The sequence below is a fragment of the Grampus griseus genome (genome assembly GCF_964374135.1).
Source record: "Grampus griseus genome assembly, contig: HAP1_SCAFFOLD_50, whole genome shotgun sequence".
Classification (NCBI taxonomy): domain Eukaryota; kingdom Metazoa; phylum Chordata; class Mammalia; order Artiodactyla; family Delphinidae; genus Grampus; species Grampus griseus.
The window spans coordinates 293,291-311,966 of NW_028133393.1; positions in this window are offsets into that span (position 1 = coordinate 293,291).

Genomic DNA, 18,676 nt, shown 5'->3' on the forward strand with positions numbered 1-18,676 from the left:
CCCGCCCGGAGGGGACCCGAGGGACCCGGAGGGGAGGGGCGGCCGAGGACCCTCCTCCCCAGCGCCTGGGAGAGAGAGCACACCTACGAAGAAAGTTCGAGCAGGGAACGAAGGAGCGCGCCAGTCTCCAACACTTTTTTTAAGGCGCTGGGGGCGGGGGCGGGGGGGTTGCGTCGCTAACTCAAGTCAGATGAGCTCCGGAGCCGAGGCGCAGGGAAGGCTCTGTTTTCAATCTCTGAAATCCCCCGCCCTCCCCGCCTCCCTCTTCCCCTCTGCCGGGAGATGCCCGGGTCGCCGTTCCCAGTGCGCCCGCTTCTCCGGGCGCCGGGGCGGAAGCGGGGGACGGGAGGGCGGCGGGGAGGGAGGCTGGCTCTAGGGGGGCTGTTTCTGCGCCGACCCTCTGGCGGCCAGCGGCGAGCGCAGGTGCCGGGGTGCGGCCTGCGCACCCCCCGCCGCGACTTGCGCGAGTCGCCCTCTGGGCGCCTGCTGGTGAGAAGCGAAGCAGCCTTCTAGGTTCGGTGCCTGTGTGTTTGGTAGGAAGGGTTTTTGTTTGTTTTGTTTTGTTTTTAGAGACTCCAGTCAAGCTGCCGCAACCAGATGGAAGTAATCAGAACCCAACAACAACAGAGGAAGAAGGAAGAAAAAACCTCACTGAATTTTCGGGCCAAAGTGTGTATGGGTGTGTGTGTGAAAGAACTTGCTTAAGCAAACTAGGTGACGAGCCCTGGGCCCTCAGGCCGCACCGCAGCCCAGCACCGAGCTGCCCCTCTTGGAGAAGCGCGGCGGGGGGCAGCTGGCTGAAGTGTCCCCCAACCATCGCTGGCCCCCAGCCTCTCTAGGGCTGAGGGTCCTCCCCCAAAGAGTGCCTCACTGAGGGAGGTTTTTTGTTTTTCTCTCTAACGTCTGTGGAGCACTTACGATGTGCTGGGTGACGCGTTATATTTCTTTTACATTATTTAACCTACAAAACTCTGTGAAGTAGGTTTTCTTCTCCCCCATTTTACAGGTGAGAAGGATGAGGCTTAAAGAAGTGAAGTAACTTGTCCAAGGCCAGAGCACTGAACTGCCATCTTGCACGAGTTCAGTAGGTTTAGTTGAACCATTAGCTCAACTAAATTCACCCTGTAGGGGGTGGGGGTGAGAGCAGCTCTCTCCCTTCAGCCCTTCTTCCTACGGTTAGATCTTGTCTAGAATGCAGGGGGACCAAGTTCTCAGAGGCCCAATTCTACCCTCCGTTCACCAGCCTATCTTACTGATGTAATCCCTTTTTCTCAGTAGCTCTCGCCATTTGCCATTAACCCTCCTCTAACTTTATTTTTCACTTTTTAATCAAAGAGGGAGCATTATCTTCCCTATTACCTACCTTCCTTTTATTCTCCTTACATTCATTTACATGACAGAACAATTTCTTCTTGATCTAGAAATATATATATATGCAGAACACTATCACAACAATTTGATGCAATTTCTCAAATAGGCTCTCCAGATTTGGGGGGAAAAAAAAACCTGCAGTGTTTTTACAAAAGCAAAACTTGCAGAACTCAATGTATTTATTAAAGGGAAGAGAAGTTTGGAAGGGACTTTCTCTTTAAATCTGATCAGATTCACCATTCCTCCATGCTATTTGTTTAAATTCCTGCTGAGCTTTCAGACACAGACTAAGGAGACAGAAAAAGTAAACTCTCCCTCCCTTCCTTGGCCATATTGTAGTGACCCCATTCGTATCTACCCCATGAAGTGTGCAGAATCATTTCATGTTACTGGAATATTAGCAGCGTTGGCTGATTACTTCATTACAAGCTTGTCCCTGTTGGTTTCCTTGTGTTGTTAAGTTGGCGAAGAAGTTTAAACAAATCGACATTTGGGGATAGTTCCTTTTCTCTGTTTTTCTTCTCAGACCCGCTCCACTCCTGCTGGAATCCAGGCACTCTCATAACCTTTCCTGGCTTATTTTGGCAAGAAGGTGGCTGTTGAGAAGAAGATGGAATCTTTTGGTTTGAGGAGAGAGTGTAAACGTCACGCCTTGATCTCTAGATGGTCAGAAGTCTGGGCACTGAACGAAAACAACAAGTTTTGGAGTGGAGGCAAACTGGCAGAGCAGAGACGTGAACACTGGACACAAGGTCCTGGCCCCAGGTCTAGAGCTAAATGTATGACCTTGGGGGAGTGCCAGTTCGTTCAGTCAGCAAGTTTCTGTGTGCCGGGTACCATTCTAAGTGATGTGACCTCACAGTGAGTGGAATGAACGAGATCCTTCCCCTCATGGAGCTTAATGTTTCATGAATAACCACAGACAAATACATAATCGCAAACTGGGTAAAGAAAAAATACCAAGTGCTCTAAGAGCTTACGATGGGTGACCTGAACTAGCAGGAGGCAGCAGTTGGGGGCGCCGAGAAGGCTTCCCTGAGGAAGTGAGGCTGCACTGATAGGAAGACGGACTGAAGGATCAAAAAAACCAAAAATCGATGCATGGCGCTACTTTAAGCAAAAAAGCTTCTGCACAGCAAAGGAAGCAATCCACAGTGTGGAAAAGCAGCGTATGGAATGGGAGAAAATACTTGCAAACCATATACTGACGAGGAGTTCATTTCCAAAATATGTAAGGGACTCCTAAAACTCAATAGCAAAAATACAAATGACCTGATTAAAAAATGGGCAAAGGGCCTGAGTATACATTTCACCAAAGAAGACATACTGATGGCCAACAGTTATACAAAAAGATGCTCAACATCACTCACCATCCAGGAAATGCAAATCAAAACCACAAGGCAAGGGACCTCCTGGCGGTCCAGTGGTGAAGACTCCTCACGCTTCCAATGCAAGGGCCACAGATTTGATCCCTGGTCAGGGAACTAAGATCCCACATGCTGCTCAGCCGGAAAAAAAAAACAAAAATACCCACAAGGTGATATCGCCTCACACCTGTTAGGGTGGCTATCATCAAAAAAACAAACGTTAGCAAGTGTTGGCGAGGCAGTAGAAAAAATGGAACCCTAGTGCGCTGACAGTGGGAATGTCAGCGCACAAGTAATGTTGAGTAAAATTAAAATGGTACAAAATAGTGTAACCATTATGAAAAATAGTATGGTGGTCTCTCAAAAAATTAAAAATAGAATATGATCCAGCAATCTCACTTTGGGGTATGTATCCAAAAATATTGCAATTAGGACCTTGAAAAGATATCCGCACTCCTATGTTCATCGCAGCGTTACTCCCAGTAATCAAAATAGGGGAACGACCCAAATGTACGTGATCAGATGAAATGCATAAAGAAACTGTGGTGTAAACATACTATGGAATAACGTCCTTAAAAAAGAAGGAAGGGACTTCCCTGGTGGCACAATGGTTAAGAATCCACCTGCCAATGCAGCGGACGCGGGTTCGAGCCCTGGTCCGGGAAGATCCCACATGCTGTGGAGTAACTAAGCCCATGCGCCACAACTGCTGAGCTTGCACTCTAGAGCCTGCGAGCCACAACTACTGAACCTGTGTGCTGTAACTACTGAAGCCCGTGCACCTAGAGCCTGTGCTCCACAACAAGAGAAGCCACCGCAATGAGAAGCCCGCGCACAGCAACGAAGACCCAACGCAGCCAAAAATTAATTAATTAATTATTTTAAAAATGTGAGAGTGTAGATCTCTTGTTAAGTGTTCTTACCACACAGAAAAGAAAGGGATACAAGGAAACTTTGGGAGGTGATGGATATATTTGTTATCTGGATTGTGGTGATGGTAATATGAGTGTATGCATATGTCCAAACTCGCCAAATTGTATACATTAAGTAGGTACAATTTTGATACACCGATTCTACCCCAATAAAGCTGGGGTGGGGGGCGGGAATAGAAGGGCTGAGGGAGAGTCAGTGAGGGGAGGGAAGAGGGGGAAGCAGTGCTCCGATTCTCTCTTTTCTTTCTATAAAAGAAACCTGTTGACAAGAAAATCCAGGCGCAAAGAGAAGTGGCTTGTGCATCTTTGCACAGTGTTCCAGTTACTAGGGTTGTGTAGCAAATCACCCTCAAACTCAACGGTGTAAAACAACCATTAATTATGCACAAAGATCCTGTGGGTCAGGGTTTTGGACAGAGCATCATGAGGCCGGTTTGTCTCCCCTTCACAGTGTGGTGACCTCAGCTGGAAGACTCCAAGGCTGGCGCTGGGGTCATCTGAAGACTTGCCCCCTCACACTGCCTGCTGTACATGCCGGCTGGGGGCTGCGGGCCTCAGTTCCTTTTGGTCTGGACCTCTCCATGTGGTCTCAGTACTGAGACTAGTGTGGGCTTCCTCACAGCGTAGTGGTAGCTGGGTTCCCAGGGTAGGCATCACAAAAGATAGCCAGGCAGAAACCCTATCGCTTTTTAGGAAACTTTGGAAGTCACCCAGCATCACTTGGCTGCATGCTTTTCATTGAGACCCAAAGTTCTGCCTAGATGCAAGGGCAGGAAAACTAGACTTTGCTTCTCGATGGGAAAAGGCAAGATTCTGAAGAGCATGTGGGGGCAGAAACGGTGCTGGGGCTACTTTTGGAAACACACAATCCGCCACACAGACAAGAGACAGAAAAGACTAGAAAAGGGCTCTGAGGTAGCCCGCCAGGTATGTCATTTTGTGGCTTGGCCACGAAGCCCAGGAGCTAGCACTCTGACACACTAGAAAGAAGTGAGACACCCAATTCCTACCCGCAAGGAATCTGCACTTTCATCAGGAGACACGCAGATTTGGCGACAACTGAAGGACACAAGATGATTTAGTAAGTGAGGGGTGGGCCGTGGCTAAGAAGGCGTCAGAAGAACAAGGGCCAATGCCCAAAGGAGATTGATCCTGTGTTACTCTTCCAGGGGTCCTGAGATGGCCCTCAGTCTCGCCCGCTCCTTCCATCCCAGTCTACCTCCCAACAGGCTCTCTGGGACCAGTGACACTGTGAAGTCAAGAGCGAGTCCCATGACTTTAGGCTGTGTCTGTCATTACAGTGCAGATACACCTGAGAGGGCTGACACAGACCCTTGCTAGGGGATACTCCTTACCACGGTGAATAAACTTACCAGATCTTCTCCAAAGAACCAGCTTCTATAGGAGAACTAAGCAACATAACGATGGCATCTGAAGAGGCACCAATAGGAGGACAGGTACACAGAGGGAGGATGCCAGGCGGGCCAAAGACCAGCAATCATTTCTGATTTATAGCCCAAATCTTCAACCCCTTCCCAGACAACGTTGTGGGATGAAGCAATACAGAGACTCACACAGGGGATTTGTGCAAAGTTGGGAGATGTTTGGAAGCCCTTCCCACAGAAGCAACCAGCGAAAATCCTTTTCCCTCTTAGGGCTACCCTAGAGGACACAGTGGGGAGGGAGTCAAGTGTGGAAGGACCAAAACTCTTTGGCTAGTGGGTACATTCATGAACACACATGTATTCATTCATTCGGCTCTGTTGAGCTTCTACCATGTACCATGAACTTCAGAGATGAAAAGATGAAGGAGATACAGCCCTTGCTTTTTTCTACCTTCTAATCCCTGTCTGGGTGGTACTCGCACTGGCCCCTGTGTTGCCTCAGAGCAGTAAGGGCTCTGAAAGATTTCCAAGTGCAGGGTAGATTAGGAAAGGAAAGACCTGGGGAAAGGGACCAAGGGACATTGATGCAGTCGTCCTGGGAGGGGAGAGAATGGAAGGGCATTGGGGTGGAGAGCAGGCAGCAAAATCAGCAGGGCTCAGAGATCCAGCAAATGTTGGTCAGGCTTCCTTCCATCTCAGGGCCAGCCCTTGAAAGAACTTTTCTCAAGATGCCTTGTGGGTTTCTTTTTTTTTCTTTTTCTTTTTTCTTTTCTGGCTGCGTTGGGTCTTTGTTGCTGCGCGCGGGCTTTCTCTAGTTGTGGCGAGCCGGGACTGCTCTTCATTGTGGTACGCGAGCTTCTCATTGCGGTGGCTTCTCTTGTTGCAGAGCATGGGCTCTAGACACGCGGGCTTCAGTAGTTGTGGCCCGCGGGCTCCAGAGTGCAGGCTCAGTGGTTGTGGCTCATGGGCTTAGTTGGTCCGTGGCATGTGGGATCTTCCCGGACCAGGGATCAAACCCGTGTCCCCTGCATTGGTAGGCGGATTCTTAACCACTGTGCCACCAGGGAAGTCCCCTTGTGGGTTTCTTAACCGAAGTGAAAGAGGTAGCATCATCTCACAGACATCAGTGGTTCTAAGGAATGTCAGTAGCCCTCACCAATCACATAATAACGAAAGACACTATTTTAAGACAATTTAAAAAGAAATTATTTGATACAAATGAACTTATATACAAAACATGAACAGACTCACAGACATAGAAAACAAGCTTATGGTTACCAAAAGGGAAAGGGGTGGGGAAAGGATAAATTGGGAGGTTGGGATTGACATATGCAGACTGCTATATATAAAATAGATAACCAACAAGGACTTACTGTGTAGCATAGGGAATTATAGTCAATATTTTGTAATAAGCCTTAAGGGAAAAGAATCTGAAAAAGAATATATATACGTATAACGTAATCACTGTGCTGTACACCTGAAACTAACACAACATAGTAAATTAACTATGCTTCAGTTAAAAAAAAAATCAGATCAGTGTCTGCTTAGGGACAGAGGAATTGGGGACGGAGGAATGGGTAACAAAGAGGCAGGGCATAAGGAGACTTGTGGGTGAATCTAGATCATTATCTTGATTGTGGTGATGATTTGTTGGATGTATATAAAAAATATTTTATATGTAAAAAAGAGAAATTATTAAAGACTCCTAATTAAAATGTGATGAAATCTTTACAAGATACTGGACTGACCCACACGTTGATCTTAAGGATAGACACTCCCTGCCCATAGTGTATTGAATTTAACTTAAATTAGTCGCTTCTCTAAGGAGTTACCAGGAAGCAATGGAAACTCAGTGTGGAAGATGGCTGGTTTCCAAGGCATCCACCTCCTGGGGTTCCATCCACTCCATTCTCTCCAGCAGAAAGAAGATGATGTGTATGTTACTTATGGGCTTCAGTGAAAGAACGTTCACAGGTTTCCCTGGTGGCGCAGTGGTTGAGAATCTGCCTGCTAATGCAGGGGAGACGGGTTCGAGTCCTGGTCTGGGAAGATCCCACATGCCGCGGAGCAACTGGGCCTGTGAGCCACAACTACTGAGCCTGCGCGTCTGGAGCCTGTGCTCAGCAACAAGAGAGGCCGCGATAGTGAGAGGCCCGTGCACCGTGATGAAGAGTGGCCCCCGCTCGCCGCAACTAGAGAAAGCCCTCGCACAGAAACAAAGACCCAACACAGCCATAAATAAATAAATAAATAAATAAATAAATAAATTTAAATCATATGGGCTTCTAAGAAAACCTCTGCTAAAAAAAAAAAAAATGATGGTATGCATTTGGGAACATTCACACTCAAATCTTCCCAAATGCATACACATCATTTCTCCCCGGTGATACCTCCTCTGTTTTTATCCATTATTTCTTTCAATGTTTCAACTTGTCTTTTTTTTTTGGCCTTGCGGCGGGATCTCAGTTCCCTGACCAGGGATCGAACCCATGCCCTCTGCCTTGGGAGCGCTGTGTCCTAACCACTGGACCGCCAGGGAATTCTCTCGACTTGTCTTTTTAAATGTTTGGTGTCAGAGTTTTATTTTGTGCCTGGGTTACTTGGGGAGCTTCGTATGTCAGAAGTCAGCCGGGGAGAGGCAAGCTCCCACTGACTCTGAATCAATCCAAGAAGGAGGGAGATGGTTTGGGGGCCACCCAGGGTCAGGCCGCGTGGCAGAGGGTGTCAGCAAAGTGGAGACAGGAAGCTGGCTCGCGCAGGCGCGAGTTGGTCCGTAGCTGAGGCTAACCCACAGGGTGTATGAGATAGCAAGTCTTTCCCCCCCAAATTAACATACAAGTCAAAAGTTTTCATATAAATAAGCAAAACCAGTCAGAAAATAAAACGGAAGCTAGCAAGATTGTGATAGCAAAGAGGAACAAGGTATAAACTGGCTAGGAGTAAATGTAAAAAGAACTGTTCAAAACCTGTATGTGAAAAACTGTCAAGCACTATTGAAACGCATGAAAGTAGACTTGAACAAACAGAAAGATATGTGTTCCTGGTTAGGAAGATTCAGCATTCAGCATCGTAAAGGAGTTAGTTCTCCCTAGGTTAATGTATAAGTCACTGCGATCCAAATAAAAATACCATCTTTCCTTGGCGGGTGTGGGGAGCAGGCCTAGACAAGGAAAAACCCTGAAAATGAAAAGCAATGGGAGGGGGTACAGGCAGACCTATCAGACCTTAAAACATAATGGAAAGTCTCTATAGATTATCATACTAAGTGAAGTAAGCCAGACAAAGACAAATATCATATTATATCACTTGTATGTGGAATCTAAAAGGGAAAAAGCTACAAATGAACTTATTTACAAAACAGAAAGAGACTCACAGACATAGAAAACAAACTTATGGTTACCAAAGGAGAAAAGGAAGGAGATAAATTAGGAGTTTGGGATTAACATATATATAAAACATATATAAAATAGAGATATATATTATCTCTATCTCTATCTTTATATATAGAGATATATATTTTATATATGTTATATATATATAACATATATATAAAACATATATAAAATAGAGAACCAACAAGGACCTAGTGTATAGCACAGGGAACTATACTCAATATTTTGTAATAATCTATAAGGGAAAAGAATGTGAAAAAGAATAGATATATGTATAACTGAATCACTATGCTGTACACCTGAAACTAACATGACATTGTAAATCAACTATACTTCAACTTTTAAAAAGTATCTATAATTAAAACAATTTGGTATCGATGAGTGGATAAAAAGATAAACCAATGGGATGGAATACAAAATCCAGAAACAGACCTGATTGCGTATGGAAATTTCAGTTTCGATAAAGGTAGCATCAGGAATGAGTGGGTGAAAGAGGTGCTTTCTCATAAGCTGTACTGGGATAACTAGAAATTAAAACTAGACAAGGGACTGTTTCTCACCTATCAGACTGGCAAAGACCCAAAGTTTGACATCTTATTCTGTCAGTGAGGCTCTACTGTAGAGAAATAGGCACTCTTATGGAAATGCAAAATGGACTACTCTGACGGAGGGAAATTTGGAATATCTAGCAAAATCTCATATGCGTTTACCCCTTTGACCTATACATCTTACTTTCAGGCATCTATCTCAGGCACAGTACAAAACGGCATATGCAGAAGACTATTACTAGCAGCATTACTCATAATATCAAAATATTGGAAACAATCCAAATATCTCCATGTGAGGACAGATTGAATATACATATATATATGAAGTTTCTCTTTTTAGGAGCATTCCAGCCTGATAAACAAGGAAGGAGTGGCATAATCAGGATATCACTATTTCATACCCCCTAGTGAATTGATGCATGGCAAAAAGAAAGACATCCCAACAGTAAACACCTTGTACTTCCTGAAAAAAATAGACAGTCTTACCTATGAAGTACTCTTGCTAAAAAAATATCAAACCTATGTCTGATCAAACGTCTGAATCTAACTGTGATTTAGCAGAAATGTAGGGGACAGAGGTACATTCTAAACACCACCAATGAGATGCAATCCAGACCACGGGAAACTGCAGGACAAACGATGCAGTTTCTTCAACAAATAAATTGCAAGGAAGAAAAAACAATTGCAAGGAAGTTGGAGAAGGAGCTATAAATTAGAAAAGATTTTAGAGACATAACATCCAGTTGCAATGATGAACCTTATGTGAACCCTGATTTGAACTAATATCAAACCAAAAGGGCTAAAAGTAAGACAATAGGGAAAATTTGAGCCCTGGTGGTAGAATTATTAATATAAGAAATTATTATTGATTCTTTGGAGGTGATAATGTATTGGGTTATTTTTTTAAGAGTCCTTATATTTTAGACATACATATTGAAATATGCAGGATCAGAATTTGAAAAGATAAGACCTCACCACCCTGGAAGAAGGAGAAGAAACTGGCGAAATGTGATCTTAGATTTTTGAGCTTCAGAAAACCCATCCCGTGAAGAAAAACTGGAGAGATATGGCTTAGCAGCGATGCTTGTGGAAGAGGGAGAGAGAAACAAAAGAAAAATTTGAGGGCGTTTAATTCAGCTCAGCTCTTTTTTTGGGGGTGGGGGGGCGTGCCGTGCAGCTTGCAGGATCTTATTTCCTGGACCAGGGATTGAACCTGGACCCTGGCAGTGAAAGCGCACCAGTCCTAACCGCTGGACCGTCAGGGAATTCCCCAAGCCCAGCTCATTTTAAACATTTAAGTGGGCTCATGCTCTCAGACCCAACAACCCTTCTTTTGGAAAATGCTTCTCAGATCTGGGGGAGGCTTTATGCAAAAGGTGTTCATCAAAATGTCATTTATAATGACCACAACCTAAATGTCCCACATTGGGGGGGATCATTAAGTAAGCTGTAGTCTGTTCATCCACATAATGGAATATTAGGTAGGCAATGGAAAAGGTTTTGCAAATAGTTTATTTCAATGTGGCAAAGATACAGCTAAGAGAATGCTGTGTGAAAAAAGCAAAATACAATTTTATTTGTATAATATGATTATAACTCTAGTCTTAAAGTGTCACCCCATGGTTAGTATAAAAGGCTGGACTTAGTAAGCAGCTTGTTAACCGTGGTTATTTGGGGGACTGTTTTTTCTTGTACTTGTTTTGTATTTTCCAAACTTTCATGCTCATGTAGTTCTTTCGTGATGGAAAAGCCCATTCGCTGGATCACAGCAAGCAGGCTAGCAGGTGGGGAAAGTGGGGAGGGCGGGCACATGTGGGCGGAGCCTGGCTTGGGTGGCTGAGTGACAGCTCTTTCCCCCCCAGCGCCCCCCCACCGTGTACTCTGCCTGTCCGGTGTGGCTGCAGGAAACTGCTTGGCGAGGCTGGCGGTCCACTCTTTTTTCGTCTTTTTTATGTTTTTGGTCCCCTTGAAAGTGAGCAGGGTGATGCAGTAGATAGAATAATGCCCCTCCCCAAAGATATCCACGTCTTAATACCCTGGACCTGTGATTATGTCACCTTACGTGGCAACAGAGACTTTGCAGCAATGGTTAAGTTAAGGGCCTTGAGATGGGGAGATTCCCCTGCATTATTATCCAGGTGGCCCCAGCCTCAACACGTGAGTCCTTCCAAGGGGAAGAGGAGGCCAATGAGTGGGTCAGAGAGATGCACCGAGCAGGGGTCCACTGGCCGTGGCTGGCTGTGAAATCACAGGAAGGGTGCCACGAGGCAAGGAGTCTGATAGAAACTGCTCTCAGTTCTCAGCCAGCAGGAAAACGGGGACCCTAGTCCTACAACCACAAGGAACTGAGTTCCACCAACAGCCTGAATGAGCAGCGAACAGATTCTCCCCTGGACCTGCCAGGATGGGATGCCACCCTGCTGTCTTTTTGATTTTCATCTGATGAAACATGCCCTGGTCCAGGAAGAACCCACATGCCGCGGAGTGGCTGGGTCCGTGAGCCATGGCCGCTGAGCCTGCGCGTCCGGAGCCTGTGCTCCGCAACACAAGAGGCCACAACAGTGAGAGGCCCGTGTACTGCAAAAAAAAAAAAAAAAATTCCATCATCTGATGAGACCTGTCCTCGACTTCTGGTCTACAAAATGGTGAGATAATAAACTTGTGTCCTTCTAAGAACTAAGTTTGTGACGATTTGTCGTGGCAGTAGTAGAAAACAAATGCAGGCATGGACAGAGTACGGGCTGGGGTCAGGACATGGTGGCCAGACCTGGTTCTACCACTGGGTGTCCATGTGGCCTTGGACCCCTCCTTCCACTCGGGGCAGGGGTAATCTCTTAGCCCCTTCTGCTCTGACGCTCTGTTTGGCACGTGTACTTTATTGGCCCTGAATGTTATAGAGGAAAGAGTTCTTTCCCTGCTGCGAAGCAGAGGATCCCATGGAGGTTCCTCAAAAAATTCCAGACTACCATATGACCCAGCAATCCCATCTCTGGGAATACATCTTAAGGAAACAGAAAAACACTATGTGGACGAGATGCCTGCACCCTCCTGTTCATTGCCATGTTATTCACAATAGTTAAGACATGGAAACAACCCCAGTGTTCATGGCAGCACTATTCACAATAGCCAAGACATGGAAGCAACCTAAGTGACCATCAATGGATGAATGGATAATGAAAATGTGATAGATAGATATGTGTGTGTATATGTATATACTCACATATATAAATGTGATATTTATAGATATAATGGAATATTATTCAGCCATCAAAAGGCAATCCGGCCATTAGTGACAACATGGATAGATCTTGAGGGCATTATGCTTAGTGAAATAAGTCAGACAGAGAAAGACAAATACTGCATGATCTCACTTATATGTAGAATCTCAAAAAAGTGAACTCTTGGAAACAGAGAACAGATTGGTGGTTGCCAGAGGTGGGCAGTGGGGACCAGGTGAGATGGGTGGTCAAGAGGTACAAACTTCCACTTATGAGATAAGAAGTCCTGTACAGCAGGGGATGTAAAGTGCCGCATGGTGACCATAGTTAACAAGACTGTATTGTATATTTGAAAGTTGATAAGAGAGTAGATCTTAAAAGTTCTCATCACAAGAAAAGCTATCCTGTGACTCTGCGAGGTGATGGATGTTAGCTAAACTTATCGTGGGGATCAGTTTTGCAACATCTACATGTATCAAATCATCGTGTAGTACCCCTGAAACTAATACAATGTCATGTGTCTCAATAAAACTCGGAAAAAATGAAACAAAGTTTTTAGAAAAGCACAGACCCCTAGCCTCCTTCACCAGGTGACTGTTGGGGTGTGGGTGGTGAGGGGACACCGGGAGAGCGAGGCCAGAGGGGCCAGTGATCTCTGACTGCAGGTGTCCGGCTGTGCTTTTGTTTCCCGCAGCTGCATTTCAAGGAGAGGTCAGCGTTTGCTCGTGGACGCATGCGTGCGTGCTGCCACACTTTGCTGGCCGCCCAGAAGGGCGTGGGGCAGGGTTCAGTTAGAAGCTTGGGAGCTGGGTTTCCACTGGGCAAGCAGAACTCCTGGAAGAGGCCTGCTGTGGCCTCCCTGTCTCCTCCCAGGCCCTCTCCTGGGGGACCGAGTGAGATAGGGGCCTGGCGTGGGCGAGGCTCTCTGCCGGCCGCTTTGGGGCCTCCCTGGCCCAGAGGCCGCCACCCTGCTCTGATCTGCACGCCAGCGCCTGCAGCCTCCCACCCTGGTGCTTTGATCCCGCGGCAGACAGGCCCCGGGGTGCTCCCTGTCTGTTCCCATTGCTGGGTCCGAGCCAAGGTGGAATGTGGGAAGCCGGCGTGGTCTGGGGCTCCCCACCGTGCCAGAGCAGCATGGCTCATCCTGGGGTGGCCCTGTCCGCAGAGTGAAATCCCCCCAGAAGCTCAGAGCCACACTTGGCCAAGTTCATCTGGGCCTCGGTTTCCACATCTGTCACACAGAGACAGTAAATAACACTTACCTACGGGTTGCCATGATGATAAAATCAGAACATTTCTAACGAGCACTTAATATGCCGGGGCCAGTTCAGTAGATCTGAAGGGTTTGATTATTAGCTACGGCATTCATAACTCACGATGGAGTCAGTGTGAGAAGTTTTCTTCTCTCCGAGGGCCTCTGTTTCCACATCTAGAATGAATGGGTAGAACTGGAACGGGATCGTCTCTGCAGCGGTGCCTCAGTTTCCCCGCCCTGCTTCTGCTCTGGTGGGCATGGGTCCAGCACAGGCTGATGCCAGGATGGAGCTCGAATGAGATGGCGGCACCCCGGGGCCTGGGGCCTGGTCCGCTGCCTGCTGCCCGGGGAGCCTCATCTGGAAGACGGGGCCCCTCCGGTGCCTCCCCTGCCTGCCTTCCCGAGGCACATGGCAGGCGCGGCCAGGATGGGGCGTCCAGGGAGTGAGGCCGGACCGGGCTGACGTGTAGTAAGAACAAGGCTTGGTGAGTCGGTGTCAGCCTTCACCACGGCCCCTCCCCCGTAACACCCAGTGTGGTTTCCCTCGAAGAAATGTGAGCACTGGCTCTGGCCGTAGTAGATGGTGGCTATGCATCAGCTCCTGGTGATGCTGCTGAGGACCAAGTGTGACCGTCCAGGCCCCTAAGTTGTGTTCACGGACTTGGTGACCAGGAAGGCTTTGGGAGTTGGGGCAGGGGTGGGGACATGTCAGTGCATCCCTTCACCCTCCCCATCTGGGGCACGCCCCCCTCAGCCTGATGTCCAGCACCCCTGACTCTCGGCCTGGGGGTCCGTCTGGACACTGGGGACCTCTGCTTGCACAGCAGCTGGAAACCCCCAGGAATTCTGTCCCTTGGGAGCAGCCTCCACCAAGGATAAATGCGAGCTGGTGTGTGAGTCCCTCAGCACCCGCACGCCTGGGATCCACACCGCCTCCCGAGTCCCCACAGGCTACTAGCTGCCCACAGTGGAAAACTGCGGGACAGTACGCTCTGTGTCGGCTTCCTTCCCTCCCCCATTTCACGTCTCCTTCCCTGTTATGGGCTGACTTATTTCCCCCCACAAAACTCACATGTTGAAGTCCCAACCCCCAGTCCCTCAGAATGGGACCTTACTTGGAATAGGGTTGCTGCAGATGTAATTAGTTAAGATGAGGTCATTTATATGGGCCCTAATCCAATATGACTGTGTCTTTATAAAAAGGGGGAATTTGGACAGAGACACACACACACACAGGAGAAACACCATGTGAGGGTGAAGGCCGAGATGGGGGCGATGTTCCCACAAGCCAAGGGCTGCCATAGACTGCCAGCAAACCACCAGAAGCTTAGCCCTCAGAAGGGACCCACCCTGCCGACACCTTGATTTTGGACTTCTGGCCTCCAAAACCGTGAGCCCACACATTCCTATTGTTTTAACCTCCCAGTTTGTGGTACTTTGTTATGGCAGCTCTGGCATAGGAAAACCTCCCCCGTGCTGGTGTTTTCTAGACGTGCCAGGTAAAGTATTTGCACTTGCAGCTTCATCTCAGGGTCAGGAACCCAAGCTAAGGGACAGGGGAGAGCAAGGGAGGCTGGTCTCACAGGGCAGGAGGGTGCCAAGGGGAGCACGTTAAAATAACCCTGGGGACTTGGGGGGCAGGGGCCAACCCAAAGCCCCTGCCCGGCCTCTGAATCAGGATCTGGGGATGCTCAGGGTGATGCCGTGCGTTGTCAGATAGAGGATGTGAGCATGGGTAACGGGCTCCCGTTGTCAAGGCAATTGCTCATCCCCAACCCTCCCTTTGCAACCTGGTTGCTGGACGCTGGCCACCCTGCCCTGACTGTGGTAGGATGAGGGCTCTGTGTTTGGCAAGTGCATAGAGCAGGAGCTCCCAAGAGCTTCCTGTAAAGCTGCGTCCTGTAAAGAAAGCAGCCTTCCTGAACACAAGGGGTGAGTGGCCCACATGCCAGCCCCAAACAGGGTCCCCTGAGAGCACTACTGTTTAATAAGACCGAGACCACCAGCAAAAATGGAGGCGAAAAAAATCTCATAGTGCGGTAGTGGGGAAAAGAACAATTTGGTTTTTGTTAAAAATTTAACGTCGGGACTTCCCTGGCGGTCCAGTGGTTAAGAATCTGTGCCTCCACTGCAGGGGGTACGGGTTAGATCCCTGGTCGGGGAACGAGGATCCCACGTGCCACACGGTGTGGCCAAAAAACAAAAAAAAAAAGGAAATTTAATGTTAATTGGGGGGAAGCTAAACGTTCTCTGAGAGGGGATCATTCAGTCCACGTGACCTGGCCAAGGTCCTGACTAAGACTGCGCCCGCCTCCTGAATCGCCCTTCTCGCTGGACCGCATGGCTCCAGTTATGGGCGTATGTGCCAGTCACATACGCCCATAACCGGAGCCATGTTGGCTGGGGACCCAAGTCCCCGTGATGCGGGCCTCAGTTTCCCTCTCCTCCAAACGGAAGTGACGGGGCGACGCAAAGCTCTCCGCCCACCTCCTCCGGTGCAGCTGGTTGGGAGAGCCTCCTGGGCCTTTCTCTGAGGTGCTGCTGGCTCTCGCTCACGGCACAGAGGGTGGGGCTGGGGGCGCCCTGAAGGTGCAGTGCTGGTGGGCGGGCGACGTGGGGGGCGAAGGCTGTGGCTGCTGGGTACTGGGAAGGATTCCTGGTGGTTTGGGTGGAACTTGAAATTCTGCCATTTTCCTTCTTATCTCACCATCGAAAGGAATCAGACAAGAGAGTGTGAGCTCATTCTAATAGGAGTATTTTTTTTTGCCCTCTGGTTCTGATCAATTAACTCCTCTCCCTTCTGTTGATCATCTTCAGAAACTCTCTGAAAGGCCTTTCCAGACCCATGGGTCAGCTGATTAGGCCACCAAGCGTTTGTCGAGGGTGACCCCCGCAGGGCCACAGCACAGCTGCCTGGCCTTCGGCGCCACTCTGCTTGGATTTGAAGCCCAAGTCTGCCATTATCCAGCCGTGTCACTGTCAGCAGTGTCCCTAACCATTCTGAGCCTGAACTTTCCCATCTATAAAATGGGAACAGTGGCAGTCCAGACCCATGTATCCAATACCTCCTGGGCATCACTTCTTGGAGTTCCACAGCAGCCTCAGATTCAACCTGTCCGTACCTGAACTTGACACCCTTCTCCCCAACCTGCTCCTCTTTCGGCATTCTCCACCTCAGTGAATGGCCCACCCTCAGCCAAGCCCCACACCTGGAGGCCCTGAGCAGAAAGCTGTAAAACTAACTCCAGTGTCACTTCCTCCAGGAAGTCTTCTTGGATCACTCTTCCTCTCCCAGTGGATTAGCTAACTCTCCAACAGGCTCTCCTGCCGTGATGTGTGTGTCTCTTGGACATACTCGACACATTACATTTTAATTATCTGTTGGTACTTCTCTCTTACTAAACTGTGAGGCTGTTAAGGGCAGGGAGAACATTTCAATCTTCTTGGAATCCCTAGGACCTAGTGGAGGTCCTACTTGGGTTGATTTGGGAGAGTCTAGACGTCTGCTATCTTCGTTACCTGCACTCTTTCCAACCCCAAATAAACAGGATATTCAAATAAAACTGTGTTTGCTTGAAGATGAGTCCCCTAGCCACATCCCTGGACCAGACTGCAGTTCTGGAATCTTCCAGTGTAGAAATCCAGTGCTGTCATCCAGGGTCTAGTATGCAGCAGGAGCTTAATAAGTAGCCACAGAATGATTAGTGGATCCAAGACTTCCCCTGATGCCCCTCCTTTCCTCCCTGCTCCACATCCAATTAATTCCCAAGTCCTTCAGCCTTTTCCCCCTAAGTGAAATGACACAACCCAGATTGGAACTTGAACCCACTGTCTTTTAATTGAGATCACACACATGGTCTCAGAAATTACTGAAGCTCAGGTTCTTTATGTCTCAGCACAGAAAGAATTCCTTGAGAGGCAAAGTGATAGTAAGAAGTGGATTTATTTAGAGAGAAACACACTCCACAGACAGAGGGTGGGCCATCTCAGAAGGCAAGAGACCCCAAAACATAGGGTGGTTAGTTTTTATGGGCTGCGTAATTTCATAGGCTAATGCGTGGCAGGATTTGTCCAGCTATTTTTGGGAAGGGGTGGAGATTTCCAGGAATGTGGCCACCGCCCACTTTTTGGCCCTTTGTGTTTGGCCTCGGAACTGTCGTGGCGCCCGTGGGTGTGTCATTTAGCTAATGCATTACAATGAGCTTATAATGAGGCTCAAGGTCTACTGGAAGCTGACCCTCCGCCATCTTGGATCTAATTGGTTCTAACTAGTCTTTGTCATGTCATCAACGGCTATGTCATTCTTTTAGAAGTTGTGCTGCCCCCTTCCCTCCTGTTCTATGAGCATCACTCCTGTGTCAGCCATCCTCTCGGACTGCCCAGCCCTGTGTTGGTCCAGGCCCCACAGCATCAGTGCAAGAGCCAGTGGCTCCACCGCCCACTCTCCTCCAGCCACGGAAAATGCTGTGATCCTCTCAGAGGATCAAGATCCCATCAGGGCACCTGTCCTGTTTATCACCCCCTGCTCTGTCCTCTTCATCTAACCAGGCTCAGCTGCGTTGTTTCCAAGAGGCCTGTGTCCCCTGCCCACTGCCCACCCCCCGCCTTAGGCCCCCTTCTGTATGCTGACCTCTGTTCCATCACCTGTGATACACAGCCATGCAGCAACCTCAGTTCTGGTCTTCCTCAAAGATAGGACCAAGGTCTCAGCATCTAACACCTCGTAGGTCTTCCATGCATGGCTCTTCTCTTTTCACATCACTCTTCTCTTGACTCCTAGGCCTACTCAGCACAGGCCCCGCTGTGCGATCTTAGCAAGTCATTTAGGCGCTGTCCTCGGCACACTCCTGTATCCCACGGGAGGATCCTGCGTGGCCCTTCCTGCAGGAAGGAGGCATTTCTATCTGCTTTTCAGCTGCAGTCTGTGTGCAGGAGTGACTAGGAAGGCCCGTGTGGACCTGTTATTTCCCGGCTGTTCGCAGATGCTCCACAACAGTCCCCTAAACCATCTTCCCCCGGCCCTTTGCACCAGAGAACAGTCTCCCGGATATGCCTTCCCTCCCCCAAGGGAGTCTGAGATGGGCAGGGAAGCCAGCCTCAAAGGGACATGCAGGGCTGTCAAAAAGGAGCCTGCAGAGAAGGAACCTCCCGACCCTTCACTTTGTGTCCCGGATGCACTTCTAGCTGGATGTGCCTGAATCAGATCTT